Source organism: Pimephales promelas, chromosome 12 (genome assembly GCF_988280905.1).
Source record: "Pimephales promelas chromosome 12, fPimPro1.hap1.1, whole genome shotgun sequence".
Taxonomy (NCBI): domain Eukaryota; kingdom Metazoa; phylum Chordata; class Actinopteri; order Cypriniformes; family Leuciscidae; genus Pimephales; species Pimephales promelas.
Window position 1 is genome coordinate 20,885,285 of NC_142780.1, and position 14,799 is coordinate 20,900,083.

The window sequence follows — 14,799 nt, forward strand, 5'->3', positions numbered from 1 at the left end:
CATCAAACCCGTAATGATTTCAAAAAATAATGAAAGTGTTCCAATGAGCTTCAACTTGGATTGAAAGTTTGGGAATATCTTATGTGCGCATTGCGCAACGGGAAGGTGCATCTTACAAAGGAAAACGACAGCAGCAGGAAGCCGAGCACGACGGTGAGTACGAGCCGTTCTGAAGGGGAGAAGCTCATGGGGAGAAGCTTACTGCTTTGCAACGTTATTGAACGGAGCATTACAATACTAAGAGTGTATACTGCATTAGATAAGATTTACATCGCAAATGTAGACGTTGATTTTCCTAGTTTCTTGGATCGCCAGCTCTTGCTTGTGTGCTCGTACTCCAGGCTCCAAGCATGCAGCCCATTTTGTTTTGTGACGTTGGACTTCCATGTTGCTAGCCAGCCAGCTTAGCTTCGTGCATTTCTCTTTCAGGTTGCTCCGTTAGCATTATACGACCAAATAACAAACAAAATACAACAATTAACGTTTTAATTCAGTTTACATCCGTACATTTACATTGTTACGGTACTTGACACGTATCTGATAATTTATTAAATGTTACTACAACTAAAAATCTGCATCACTGTAAAACAGCCACCGGTTTGTCACTGTACACCGTCTGGAGGGACTCCATCGTCTAACGTTAGAGGCTAAATGTTTCCATGGTGAACGTATTATATAGATGTTTTGTTGTAATAATTTAGTTTGTAAAGTTTAAAGAATTTGAAATGGTTCAAGATGTTCGTTTTATGAATCACTGTTTTATACTTGTTTTATGTGTAAACTAGTGTAACGTTATGTATATTGTTTAGAAGTCTTTCCCCTGTCTACATGTTTTATAATGAGCCTTTTTTATTTTACAGTGTATGTTTAAAGACAAAAGGTGATTGGAATATGCTTTTGGAATGTGTACTACTGGCATATTAGGGTAAGTTGACTTTATTAATTTTGCAGGCTGTTTATAATTCTTCACACTATTTGTTATTGCTCATAGCATTTGGGTGTTTAGTTGCTTTGTACAGATAAAGATGTATAATATCTCCTTGTGGAATTGAAAGGAGTTATTGCATCTTGTCAATGAACCTTCCTCGTATATCTTTATTTTACCATATAATAGCAACATGCAAATGATTTATGTACTGTCAGAGCAGTGACTTTTTCTTTACTGCACTCATTCATATTGCACACAAGTTAGTGTGATAAAATAGATTTATTAGTTAGGTAACTTGCTGTATGCACATCTGTTCTCCTACCTGAGTATAACATTTGTGACTTGAATGCAGGCAATTCTGTATGAGCCCAAGACGACATTGATTATGAATATGATCGAATGCCTATCGTATATTAATACTAAACTTTGTTTGTCATGTCAACAGCATTGGTTAGTTGATTGGTCATCTTACTTGATGGCAAAATTATACTGTTTTTCTCACATTTAGCTTGTTAGTAGTGAATTTACAGGTCATTTAATTTGTCATTAAACCTACTGTAGTAGCAAGATTACCAATCCAGTTTTAAACACAGACGTGGTTTAAGACCCAAATGTTATTTAAGAGTTGAATCAAGTAGGATTATTCGTAAAAATCCAATCAGTGAATGATAGTAGATGGATAGGGGATAAGGAAAAAAATTATTATTGAAAAAGTTAACATTTAATGGTCTTTCCATCGCTGCAATTTTAAAAGTTCCACAGTTTTTGTTATTTTTTATTTATTTTTTAATTTTGCCCTTTAAATTAAAAGTATTCATATCAGTAGCATAATAAAAGCTAATTTATTTTACATGGAGTGGGTCATCTCATGGGGGCTGCCATGTTGACGACCAGTCATGTACTAGCCTACCTGCTTTATCGTTGTAATTCCTCTATTATTAGAACACTATTACAATGCAAATGTCATGGGCTTGATTCCCAGAATGCACAACTGATAAAGTTTATACTTTGAATGCAATGTAAGTTGTTTCGGAAAACAAACGCATTGATTTTAAATAGATTTTGACTTTGAAAAGTGTATTTAAACAGTGGCATCAGAAATGGAAAATTATTTCCTTTTCATGAATGATGCTGCATCCACAGCATTATGTGTAGCCTAAAAGACCAAAATAGCACCATATTGCCCAGTTCAAACATAATAGAAAAAAATACAGTGCACTTTAAGACGACGTTAAATTAGTTGCGATTACCCAGGTAAAAAGGTTTCTATGACAAGAAAAAAAATATCAGTAGGCTATGTTATTTGGTATTGATGTGATCTCATGTGAGTGACAGATTGTCCAGCCCTTGCATGTCATCAGGGAAGAGCTGTCGTTTGCAAAAAGTTATTTTGATTAATGATTTTGAGGGCACATGAATTTAAAAAATCTAATGAGCATGCATGGATAAATATTTTATAATAAACATTGCAATATTGCATTAAAAGAATTATCCCTTTTTATTGTATGGTTGTGACTGATTTCATATACCGATACAGACCTGACTAACGTCTCCTGGTTTATTATAGCCTGGTTAAAACCAGACCATTCTCAGTTGTAACTGAGATGTGGTCTGGCAAAGCTTCATAGACAAATAATTTCCAGAGTGGCGTCACCAGCGGACGTCGCGGGTAGATCTAAAACCAATCAGAGCGATGAAGGAGATGACGTTTGCAGAGCGGCGGCTGGCGGAGAAACAGAGAAACATCTCAGAGTGTTGTTCTTTGCTCGGTTTTTAACAAAAAGGAAACGTTCAAATCGCTTAAAAACAGATGCGATAGGCTATCTCAGGACTACAATAGCTGATTTGAGCAAGTGGTGTTTGACGGTGCGTCCATCTTTGTAATGTAGTAGGCTACAAAATCTGCTTCAAAATCCCAGCGCTGTCGTCATCGTGTAAGGCCCGCCCCAACGTTTCTGATTGGTGCCGCGATTTCTGCGGACTGGAAATGAGTTTGAATGAGCTCTTTGCCACACTGGGGGTGCTTCTCATTTCTTATTTGTGCATCCTCGTTTCCTTCCCTTGCTTCCTTTCCTTGCGTCTCAGCTCCACCCCCTGTAGGACGCGAGGGAAGGAAGCGAGGAAATGAAAGGAGGACAGAGGAATCAAATAAAAGCTTTTTTATATACATTGGAATACTTGATCACTCGAGCGTCACTCCTCAGTGTCATCAACGGCGCTAAAAGGATCTGCCCTTATGTTGTTGAAGTTTGGTTATTTAATAAATTCATAATAAATAATGATAAAGATATGCTATACTGTTGAAAATCTGAGATGTGTGGTTTATATAAACTGCAAAGGTAAAGTATAAATTAAAATGATTGTGACCGATGTGAAGGGGGAGGAGAATTGACACGTGCGTCACGTTTAGTCAATATAACAATTCCGCGTAGGATGCACCTGTGTATCCTCGCTTATGACTCCTCAGGAAGCCTCCTCACTCCTCGATCCTCGACACCTCACGGTGCAATTAGAGAATTGAGATGTCCTTCAAGATGGCTGAGCTCGATCGGTTTCCGGGTCATAGGAGGGAGGACGGAGGAGCGAGGAGACGAGGAGGGATATTGAGAAGCACCCTAACTTTCAGAGCAAATCTAAATTTGCCGGAAGTTGTCTGGGTTTTCCCAGGCCAGGTTAATTACAGAGGTGGGAGTGTATTTTCTAGACATGGGTGTCACAGAAGGTCAGCTTGCGTGCATCACCACGTATGCTGTATGTCTTTTAATTTATTAAAACAATTTTTATTTATTAAAAACAAATTTAAAGGATTAGTTCACTTTAAAAAAAAACTTTTGCTGATAATTTACTCACCCCCATGTCATCCAAGATGTCCATGTCTTTCTTTCTTTGTGTTGAAACATTAGCATGGCAAGAATTAGCCTACAATCAATGACGGCAGTCACTGACATTTCCATTTGGACGAGATTAGATTTCTCAGAGGACCGTTGACTTTGCCGAAATGTAATTTGCACAGGAATATTCACCTGATTTGCTCAACGACTTCAAAATGATTCGTTCAATGATTCATTTTCCCAAACACCCGAATCTGCGGCGATTGGTCAAATGACCCAGTCAGTTGTTATTGGTAAAAACCGTAGGCAGAGATTGTCGGAAACGGAACACCCATCACCATTAATGGATTATAGCTTGTCAAGTGTTGTATACAGTGTATGAACAAACGTGTCAGAAAAAGTGCACTTTCCACATGGTCCCTTACTCGCGTGTCCGTCAAGAGCAAGCTTTCCCGGCGAAACTCACATTGCGGGGGCTTTTGAGGGGCAGTGCTTATTATATAGCGTGAAGTCATATTTGGTTAAGTCGTTTAGGAGGTAATTGCCATTTTTCTGGTGAATGTCTGGTGAATATCAAAAACAAAACTAACTTTACCCTGCTTAGAAGCTGCGTGGAGTGTACAAAACGCACACAACAGAATATAACTAAATTGTGCATGCTACAGAAAACATAACAGCAAACAATATTAATAATACTTACAGATTTTGATTCAGAGGAGGACGAACCTGATCCACATACACTGGATACTGAACCCTCCTTCGGGAACAACTGGCTTGCGAATCCACATTTGAATTCATGTATGTTTTTAAATGATTCGTCATTAAAATGATGAGAACACAAGGTTCGGGCTATACTGTTGTGGTATCCTTGCAAATATGAACTCTAAACCACTGATTCTTCACATGCTCGTCCCTGGGCAATAAAAAACAAGTGGCTGAACTGTCTCTGCAATGTAGAACACAACGTCTTCTCGACATGATGCTATTCTGCTGAAGTATTTGAATGCGTTCTAGACTTTTAAGTTCTGTCTGCGTGCGCAGTTGTTGGGAGCGGCACATGAGCTAATGTTTTGTATCTACGTCACGACGAAACAGCTAATGACTCGTTTCAAAAACAATTCATTTCATAGACTCAGAGTCGACTCTCACTTTTGAAAGACAATAACTTTATATACGGTGCACTTTCAGGTATAAATCTTTGCAGGATGTTTTCATTCCTTTAGAGCTATAGTCCACACTACATGAACATTCATTTTCAAAAATCCATGATAGGTGCTCAAGTAAAACAGTTGAAATGTTTATACTGCATTTAAAACATACTGTCTGACGAACTTAGCATGTCCTTCACAGTGAAAATATTGTGAGTATTGTAACGCCAAAATGCGCCAACAGTAGAGGCCTGTGTGAAACAGGCCATCATTTATGGCAAACTGGTGGGTGCAACGATCCAGTATCACTCAAAGGGATGATTCACCCAAAAATGAAAATTCTATCAATAATTACCATCATGTCCAAACACGTAAGAACTTCGTTCATCTTCGGAGCCCAAATTGAGATCTTTTTGATGAAATCGGAAGGATTTCTCTCCCTCCGTTGACCGCTATGCAAAACGTTTATAAAGAGATCGTAAGGCTAATCCATATGAATTGAGGGGTTTAGTCAATTTTCCTGAAGAGATATTGCAGGATGAACACATCGATTTTTGGCTTTTATTCACATTTAAACGTCTATCAGCAAACATAAACGGAAGCTCAACCAAACCTGCAAAAAAAAAACCTCTTGCAGAATACTTTAATTGGGCCAAATGTTTATACCAAGTTTCTGATCACCCAGTAAACATTGGTCCTCCCTAGACCATTTATTTATGATAACTGCTTTGTGCACAGGGCTATCATATACTGCAGGTTTTCCCTATCCTGTTCCTGGAGACCTACCTTCCTGCAAAGTTCAGCTCCAACCCTGATCCAACACAATTGAACCACCTCGTTAAGATTTTCAGGAACACCTATAGTTACAGCCAGGTCTGCTGGGTCAGGGTTGGATCTGATCTTTGTAGGAAGCTAGATCTCCAGGAACAGGGTTGGTCAACCCTGCTATACTGTCTCTACAATGTCATTGTATACAGCAGTATTACGATTTATCCTCAGAGAATTTACTGGAATATCCAAACCTATTAAGTAAAAGGTAGTTGTCCATTTACCTTTGACCATATGGTGTATCTAGAGCTTTTCTTTAATTTTTTGTACTTTTTGCTAAACAGGTTATGTGACACCTATGTTGTCTAATGGCACTTTTCCACTGCTGGTACGGCTCAGTACCGTTCGGCTCACTTCGCTTTTCTACTGCGTGGTATGACTCGGCTCAACACGGCTTGGTTCGCTTTAGCTTAGTTTGATTTTCCACTGCAGTTAGTACCGCTTCAAAGTGGGTGGGAATATTGTCTGATCATTGTAGTTTATCCCCTCCTCGGCAACCAACGAGAGAAACGTCTGCACTTCGTCCACTGACCACGATATAGACATTTCTTTTTCTGGAAGTTTTCTTTCTCTCTTTTTTCTTCAAGCAAGTAGTTTTAAAACGGGTGCTACTGTGGTGGCTGTTACTGGCTATTCAAATGGGTTTGATGTCTCGCAAATACAATGACGCTGGTAGTGATGATTCTGTCTGACCAATCAGTGTCCTGCAGTGTGTTCACGTCACAATATAGGGTGCTTCTCATTTCTTATTTGTGCATCCTCGTTTCCTTTCCTCGCTTCCTTTCCTCGTGTCTCAGCTCCACCCCCTGCAGGACACGAATGAAGGAAGCGAGGAAAGGAAATGACGTTTGAGGAATCGATTAAAAGCTTTTTTATATACATTGGAATACTTGATTACTCGAGTGTCATTCCACAGTGTCATCAGTAGCGCTAAATGGATCGGCCCTTATGTTGTTGAAGTTTGGTTGTTTAATAAATTCATAATAAATAACAATAAAGATAGGTTACACTGTTGAAATGTGTGAGCTGTGTGGTTTATATAAACTGCAAAGGCAAAGTATAAATTAAAATGATTGTGACCGATGTGAAGGGGGAGGAGAATTGATACGTGCGTCACGTTTAGTCAGTATAACAATTTCGCATTGGATGCACCTCGCTTATGACTCCTCAGAAAGCCTCCTCACTCCTCGATCCTCGACTCCTCACGGTGCAATTAGAGAATTGAGATGTCCTTCAAGATGGCTGAGCTCGATCGGTTTCCGGGTCATAGGATGGAGGACAGAGGAGCTAGGAGATGAGGAGGGATATTGGGAAGCACCCTTAGTGTCAGTATGGTACACTTGGAACCTCAGTGGTGGTAGCATTTAAAGCGAACCGTACCATGCAGTGGAAAAGCTGCACAAGTGAGCTGTGCCGAGCCGAACCGTGCCATACCATGCAGTGGAAAAGCGGCATAAGCATGGGTTATTGCACTGAAAATAGCATTTTCAACTATAAACAACAGTCTCATTTAATGTTCTCTCAAAAGGACCGTTGCTTACTAGATTTTACTGATAATATCCAACATAATCTTACAGTTAGGTTAGTTTGTTTACCCTGTCCGGTTAGCAGATGACTACCTGAAAATACACAAATATTATAATAGCATGGCAAAAGTGTGCGTCAAGGGCACACATCAGTCCCAATGCCTGTGAGCATCCTTCTCAAACCTAGAAATGTCAAATGATGCACCCTATGGACTTGTGCACATGCTTTCTGTAGTCATCGCAGGTCCACAAAACCACAAGTGCACAATGTGCACCATTTGGGACATGTCCCAGGTGTGCATACAAGCTTGCAAATTAATGTCTTGTTTTACATAGAACTAGCTTAAAGACGCATGCACTTTGGCTGTATTCTTGGATTTGTCAGTCAATGATCTTGGTTCGTGATCTTAGAGATAGTGATCGTGATCACTCCAATAGATTTCAGTATGTTTAACTGCTGCCGCTTTACACCCGTGCTGTGTATTTGTTGATTTTTTTTTTTTTTTTTTTCATTTTATTAGTTTCATACTAACATTCTTAATGGAAATTCTTGGATTAAATCTCCGTTATTTTGTGTATTGTTGGTGGTTCGTGTTATGAGGTTCGCTGCTTCATTACACTGTGAATAGACAGCGGTGATCTCTCTGCCTGCAGTGGCAGCTGTGACCAATGCATGTTCACACTCGCCGCCTTATCCTGCTGAGTCTAACCTTGATCTGTATATAGGAGCAGCGAATCATTGTGGTTGATTTCATCCAACAGGAACAGCGTCAGCTCATACTCATTTTGTTTGGACCAATGGATTGCATAACTCGTGCTTCATTGATATTGTGTCTGTAGGTTTATTTTTTGTTGTATTAGATTTGTTTGCTTGATTTGTGTTGCACTGTATATGAAAAACAAGTAATATTGTTTACAAAGTATACGATAATCTTATGACTGATCATGTTATGCCAACATGGCCACATTCCTGAGGGGATGACCTGCTCCATATAGAATAAAAAGATTTTTACTTGATGACTAATGTCTAGGCCTTCTCAACTCCAGTTCTGGAGGGCTGGTATCCCCCGGTCTTTAGTTTGAAGCCTGATTAAACACTTCTATCTGTAATTTGCAAGTAATTCTGAACACTGTGATTAAGTTTGTTTTTGGGCTGTTTGGTTAGAGTTTGAACTCAAGTCTTATGGTGTTTTTCCATTACCAGTAGCCTACCAACTCAACTCCCCTTGGCTTGGCTCGCTTTTCGCTCTGTTTTCCTTTGCAGACAGTACCGCCACAGTTACCCCTTTTCCACCGAAAAAAGAACTGGTTTGGAACTGGTGCTGGTTTAAAGTTGGTTCAGAGTTGGTTTAACTTGCAAACCCGTTCAGAACCTGTTTGTTTTTCCACTGACTAGAGCGCCCAGGGAACGGCGTCGTTACGTCACTGTGCATGTCGCTAGAAACGCGTCGCTTGCAAGTACATTGCTTTGGGATTATCTCTAACTCGTGTACCAAGAAAACTTTAAAAACAATTGAAATCTTTTCGTTTGATATATAATCTTTTCTGATAAGTTATGTACCCCTGTCTTGTGTAATTTTTCTTTCCATTTATTTGTTCCATATCGTGACTGTTTTCTTCTTTGCTTATGTTTCAAATTAAATAAATAAATAAATAAATAAAAACGCTTCCGTGTTTCTGCAGTTTCTCCTGGCTTTGCGATTGTCAGAAAATATGTTTAGAACACATCTAAACCCGCCCCAGCCCCCGACGTAACATGACGTGCTAAAAGAACGGTTCTAGTCCAGCAAAGAGTTAGTGCCGCTTTGGAACCAGTTTTCCCGGTCGACACCGGCTCCGAACCAGCTCTCAAAATGCTTTGGTGGAAAAGGGGCTAAATAGTACCCGGTCGTCATAGCAACGCCTTTCGTTCCTCGTTGCCCTATCAAGCTCTTGCTGGATCCTCTCTTCGGCAACCAAACAAAAGGAAAGTCTGTTTGACCATGGCGTATTCTTTAGAGTTGCCATAATAATAGTAGTAAGTTTAGTAACTATCTCTGGCCAAACTATTTAAAAATCGTGGGGATATTCTGGATACTCCATCTAGCACGTACAATGATGACACAGTGAATGGTGACAATTCTCTCTGACCAATCAGCAGTCGGCATTGTTTTCACGTCACATTTTAGTACCGGCTCAGCTTTCCTTAGCTCGCTCAGAACCTCGCCGGAGGTGTTACAAGAAAAGTACCCGAAAGCAGGTACAGGTACAACTTTTACACAGTTGAAAACCAAACAAAGCGAGTCGAGTCAAGCTGAGCTGGTACTGTGTAGTGGAAAACGCCATTAGAGGGCCAGTGTTCTGGAGTTTGAGCTGAAAAGCTCTGGTCCAGGCCAGTGCTTTTCAAATCTGTCCTGGAGACCCTTTACCCATGCAGATTTTGGATGTCTCTGGTTTGGGGGCACCAATTTCAGGTTCTGCAGTCTCCACTAATGAGCTAATGAGTTAATTCAGTTTTGTTTGATGGAGACCACTAAAATGTTCAAGGGCAGGCAGGTTTGGTCTGGCGTCCTGCTCCATGGAGGGCAACCATCTTGCTGAGTTTAGCTCCAGCCCTAATCAAGCACATATGTAACTGGTTGATCAAAGGTGTTCAGGAGGCATGATTTCTTTTTCTTTTTTCCCTAAACCAGTTAAGCACAAACCTCAACCTGCAGCCTATTGGTATTGGTCAACTCAATCACAGGTGTGTTGGAGCAGGGTTGAAAATGAAGTCTGCAGGAGGATATCCCTTCAGGAGCAGGGTTAGCTAACCTTGGTCTAGACATGTCATCTCATGTGAGTCAACATTATTGCTTTTTGTATAAATATTTTAATTAGAAAAAACTTGAGTAAATCAATATTAGTGTCTGCTGGTTGGTGTAAATTATTTTAATCATTGCCTAAAAATAGCTTTTAGAATTTTGCATTATTTCCTCAAACGTACAATTAATGCTTTGTGTGCATGTAATTGAGGTACTAATGCTTGCATGGCATCTGTAATGTGTTATTGGAACTGTACTGGACAACCAACCATGCATCTCATCACAGTGGGATAACCACTCTGTACTGCTTATTAGAGGTTAACCGATGGTGGACTTTACCGATAACGATAGCTAGGTTGGGCCGCACTTGCCGACACCACTGCAGAGGCATGTCACTTCTTTCAATGACAGGGTCTGACAAATAGCACTCAAGCTCACTTTCAAAGTTGTTCATGTTCATCCCCCAAGACACAGCTGTGGAACCATATACCCTGGCATACAGGGTATCCAGTAGTGGCCTGTGGCCTGATGGACAAGTGGCCTGATGGATTCTCTGCTTCTTTGTCTCTGGATCAAAACCCTCATCCTGCTCAGGTCCTTTTGGACCAGGCTTGGATCTTCTTCTCTGAGCTCACCAAGCTCTTCTTCAGCTTCCTCCTTTAGTCACAGTTTTCCTTTCTCAAGTGTTTCTTCAGACGCAAAGGCATCTGAAGAAACACTTGATAAGCCTTGTATGTAGGATCAAGGAGTGTTGCTAGGACTTTTGTCTATTCTGCCTTGGAAAACTGATTTGTCAGGATGTCAAGCATGGTCTTGCACAAAGTTTTGATCCCCACTGATGATGGACCCTCTGCCTGCAGCATCAGCTTCAGAACAGACACTGGGGATAATGTATCCTGCTGAAGACTTAGTTGCTCATCTCCATTGTGAATTCTTCGATGGGAACCAGCGTGTCAATAAGGTTACTGACAATGTCCCACTGTGTGGCAGATAAGCCACTGATATGCCCATGTTCACCAACGTACACATTCAGTATCTGTCTCTGTTCATACATTTATATAATATGATTAAATAAATAAGTCAATTCATTTATTTATTTTTTTGAGCATATGAAGTTCCATCAAGTCGGAACAGCCTGGATGTAGTGCTTTGGGGACACCCAGCTCCTCCTGAATGGTTCTTAGCCTATGTCTTAGCCAATACAGAGTGGCCGAAGTGAGTTGCACAGCTTTTTAATATGGCAATAATGTAGAGGACAGCTATTTGACAAGATAGGATATCATTGATAATGAGCTGAAGGGTGTGAGCAGTGCAGCTTAAATCAGGAAGTTCAGTCAGTTTTATTCCTTTTAGCATTTTTGGTCCCTCAGGACAAGAACAACATGATCTGTTGCAATATCCCAGTCTTCTAATATGTTCAGGAAGGTTTCTTGAATATAACTGGCTGTGTGTGATCCAGTCATGAGCTTGACATTTAGCACCACTTGCTTTCTAGACCAGTCCTCAGAAATGAAATGCCCAGTTATGCTCATCAGGGACTCTGTAGTTTCAGACCAACAGTCTTTTGTGAAGGCCATGAATGGGGCCTTGTCCTTTGTCACTACACTTTTCTCTTTTGTCAAAACTCTGGAATATATTTCAAGCATTTTTTTTTTCTGTAGAACTTTGCATTTTTTAATCCAGTACCTGGGTTCAATGAGGGACATAAGCCTCTTAAATCCAAGGTCTGAAACCACTGAAAATGGTTGATTGTTTTGTTAGTGGCAATCATTTCAGTGACTGCGGCATCAATTTTGATAGACCTTGGATTTTCCTCTAGCCTCTTCATGGACTTTTGGATGTATGTGCTATCACATCAAAATGCCCCAGATGTTGCAAGTTTTGAGCGATTGTGAAATTGGCATGGTGTCTGCAGGAATGTCCACCAGAGCAGTTGGCCGTGAATTGAATGTTCCTTTCTCTATCATAAGCCGCCTCCAAAGGCGTTTCAGAGAATTTGGCAGTACATCCAACTGGCCTCACACCTGCAGACCACGTTTAACCACACCAGCCCAGGACCTCCACATATGATATGGACAATGAACATGCATTTCATTGATGGCATTCTGAATGCACTGAGATACTGTGACAATATCCTGAGGCCCATTGTTGTGCCACTGATAATGCATGGTCCCATGTTGCTAGCCTGGTTCAACCAGACTCTAGTTCATTTCATTTCCACATAGAGTCTGGAACCGCTCCATTGAGAAACGTTTCCTTCCTTGTAGGCGGGTTCACTATTAAAGTTCAAATCTATTGGATCTGCCCAAAGTCACTCACGATCTGCCCTAGCCAATCGCTAACGGGGTGTCGTGAGTGACGTATGTCACGCGCCGAAGAGGATTATGTTTACAATATGATTTCAGTCAACGAGCGCCGCAGGTTTTGTTAATCTAGGAACAATTATTAATTCGAAATGTATATTTGACACGAAGGACAGTGATATATACATCCAACGGACGAAGCTGTGTCTAATCATTACAAATACGCCGCTGTGGTCGTTTTCTGATCTGCCGCAAATGCTGTAGCTGCTACAGTGAATGATCAGTCTGTCTCTATCTGCAGATGTGTAATAAACAACAATTTTTCATATTACGTCTTATTGTTTCTTAATTACCTTAATTATGGTCTTCAAAGTATGTGTTTGTACATTTTTATATGGCATTTAGTTTTTTTAGTAAAACAAATCAACCATTGCCATCTAAAACTGAAAATCAAATATCTTCAAAGTATGGTTTTTCACATTTTTATTTATGACAATTATTTTTTTAAATCACAACCAATTTGTATGATTTACAACATGTAAAACTGACACACCAACCTCCTGCACGAGTGCACAAAGGGGCTCAAAATGTTCTATTCATCACAAGAATCAGTAAATATACAGTTGGGAATATGAGCGACTGACATGACTCCTGAGCGGATCTTCAACCATAGTTTAGCAGCCAGGACTCGGGGCTTCCGAACACCGCGAACACCAGGCTAAAGTCCAAAATGTCACGGTCATCATGCACGAGCTGCCCAGCACAAACTTCCAACCTTTCTGCCTCCTTCACTTGGTCCTCAGTTGTGCAACAAGAGGTGAGACGATAACAATCCGGCTTTAAATTCTGTATATTCGGCAGTTTCTTTTCCAACAACGGACCGAATAGCTTTCCTCACGTCTTTCTCCGCTGCCATTACTGAATTGAAACTGACGCGCTTACATCAACGTCATCTTTCTCAGCCACTCCCTCTATTCGCTGATTGGTCCTACAAAAAATTGATTTCTGGAAACCTAAGGATATGGAGCGATCCCAGACGTAGTACTGAAGTAAAATGAAATTGAGCGGAAGTGCGTAGGAGGGCGCAGCCAGGCTACCATGTTGCAAGGATCTGTACATAATTCCTGTAAGCTGAAAACATCCCAGTTCTTGCATGGCCAGCATACTCACCAGACATGTCACCCTTGAGCATGTTTGGGATGCTCTGGATTGGCACATTCGACGGCGTGTTCCACGTCCTGCCAATATCCAAATACTTCGCACAGCCATTGAAGAGGAGTGGACCAACATTCTACAGGCCCCAGTTAACAACCTGATTGGCTCTATGTGATGGAGATGTGTTGCACTGCGTGAGGCAAATGGTCACACCAGATACTGACTGTTTTTTTGGTTGTTATATGCAGTGAAGATAATCAATGTACCCGTTGGCCAAACCACATTTGTGTGGCTATTAAAGTTGCTATATTGAACTTTTCTTCTAAAATTAATCTTTTTTTTTTATTGCCTGTGTGTGAAGGGGTTGTAATCGCACATTACAATGATCCACTTGTCGGGTTTTGCTATTATCTCTGAAGGCCAGTATTCCTATTTCAATGTGAAGTCTCCAGGTCGGATATTCTACAAAATCCACTGGATCCAGTGTGCATGCACACTCCCGAGCCTCTCTCCTTTTTATATACGGTCTATGTGATGGCACTGCAGCTAACAACATGGAGTCTTATAACACCAAAAAACTACCTGCCTCCAACACAACACAGACTTCAACACAAACTGTTGGCTGAAATTGTTCAGTCTAGTTCACTAACCGTTTTCGTTATCATATTATATATTCATCTATGTTGACATTGCTGCCTGATTGTGAAAGATACGCAAATAGTTAGTGAAATGCCTTATGCTAGACCACATGCCGGCTGAATGTAGTCAATGTAATGTTATCATGGTACGAGAATGGAGCATTAGTTCAACGGCAAGCTAATAAAAGTATCCTATTATTGTAACGTTGCAGTGGGAGTTTACATGAGTTTCCAAAATATTGTTTGTGTGACGCTTTCTCCAGTGTGTTGAAAGTCTCAGTGTGGCCGGTACCATGAGTGCTCGCTCTTGTGTACAAGCAAGACCACAAGGGTTCTTGTAAAAATTGGTTGCAATCTGAAACATCACCGATAGATGTCGCTAAAAAATGCATATTGCACCTTTTATTGTTTAAGTTTTTTTAATGAAAATTAAGAGACATATTTGTGTTTAACACATTTCGTTTTGTTGCCTAAAATAAACAAAGAGATTAACATACGAGAAAATAAACATACCGGAGTAGCCAGAGCAAACTGAGTGACACTATCAAGAACGCTGCTGTTCCATTTGCAGAATTGAGTAGAACTTGGCAAGTCCGAAGTTTACTTGGTATTGAGAAATTGCCATTGATTAGCTTGATCAGGTGTGTTTTTTTAAGTTT

General features: G+C 40.4%; 2 protein-coding genes across 3 annotated transcripts in view; both read left to right on the plus strand.

Annotated features, from left to right (window-relative positions):
* Positions 1 to 78: 78 nt before the first annotated feature.
* The window catches only part of znf1035 (zinc finger protein 1035), a 33,141-nt gene continuing 18,420 nt past the window's right edge, over positions 79 to 14,799 (plus strand). The window contains exons 1-2 of one of the 2 annotated variants that reach the window (XM_039679609.2): positions 79 to 153; positions 861 to 925. The gene's annotated coding sequence lies outside the window, so the exon portion shown is untranslated. Of the gene's footprint in view, positions 154 to 860; positions 926 to 9,940; positions 10,079 to 14,799 lie in introns of those variants that run through there. The other variant, XM_089117660.1, reaches the window with a different exon arrangement.
* The window catches only part of LOC120484558 (uncharacterized), a 30,685-nt gene continuing 25,832 nt past the window's right edge, over positions 9,947 to 14,799 (plus strand). The window contains exon 1 of the mRNA XM_089117662.1: positions 9,947 to 10,078. The gene's annotated coding sequence lies outside the window, so the exon portion shown is untranslated. The remainder of the gene's footprint in view (positions 10,079 to 14,799) is intronic.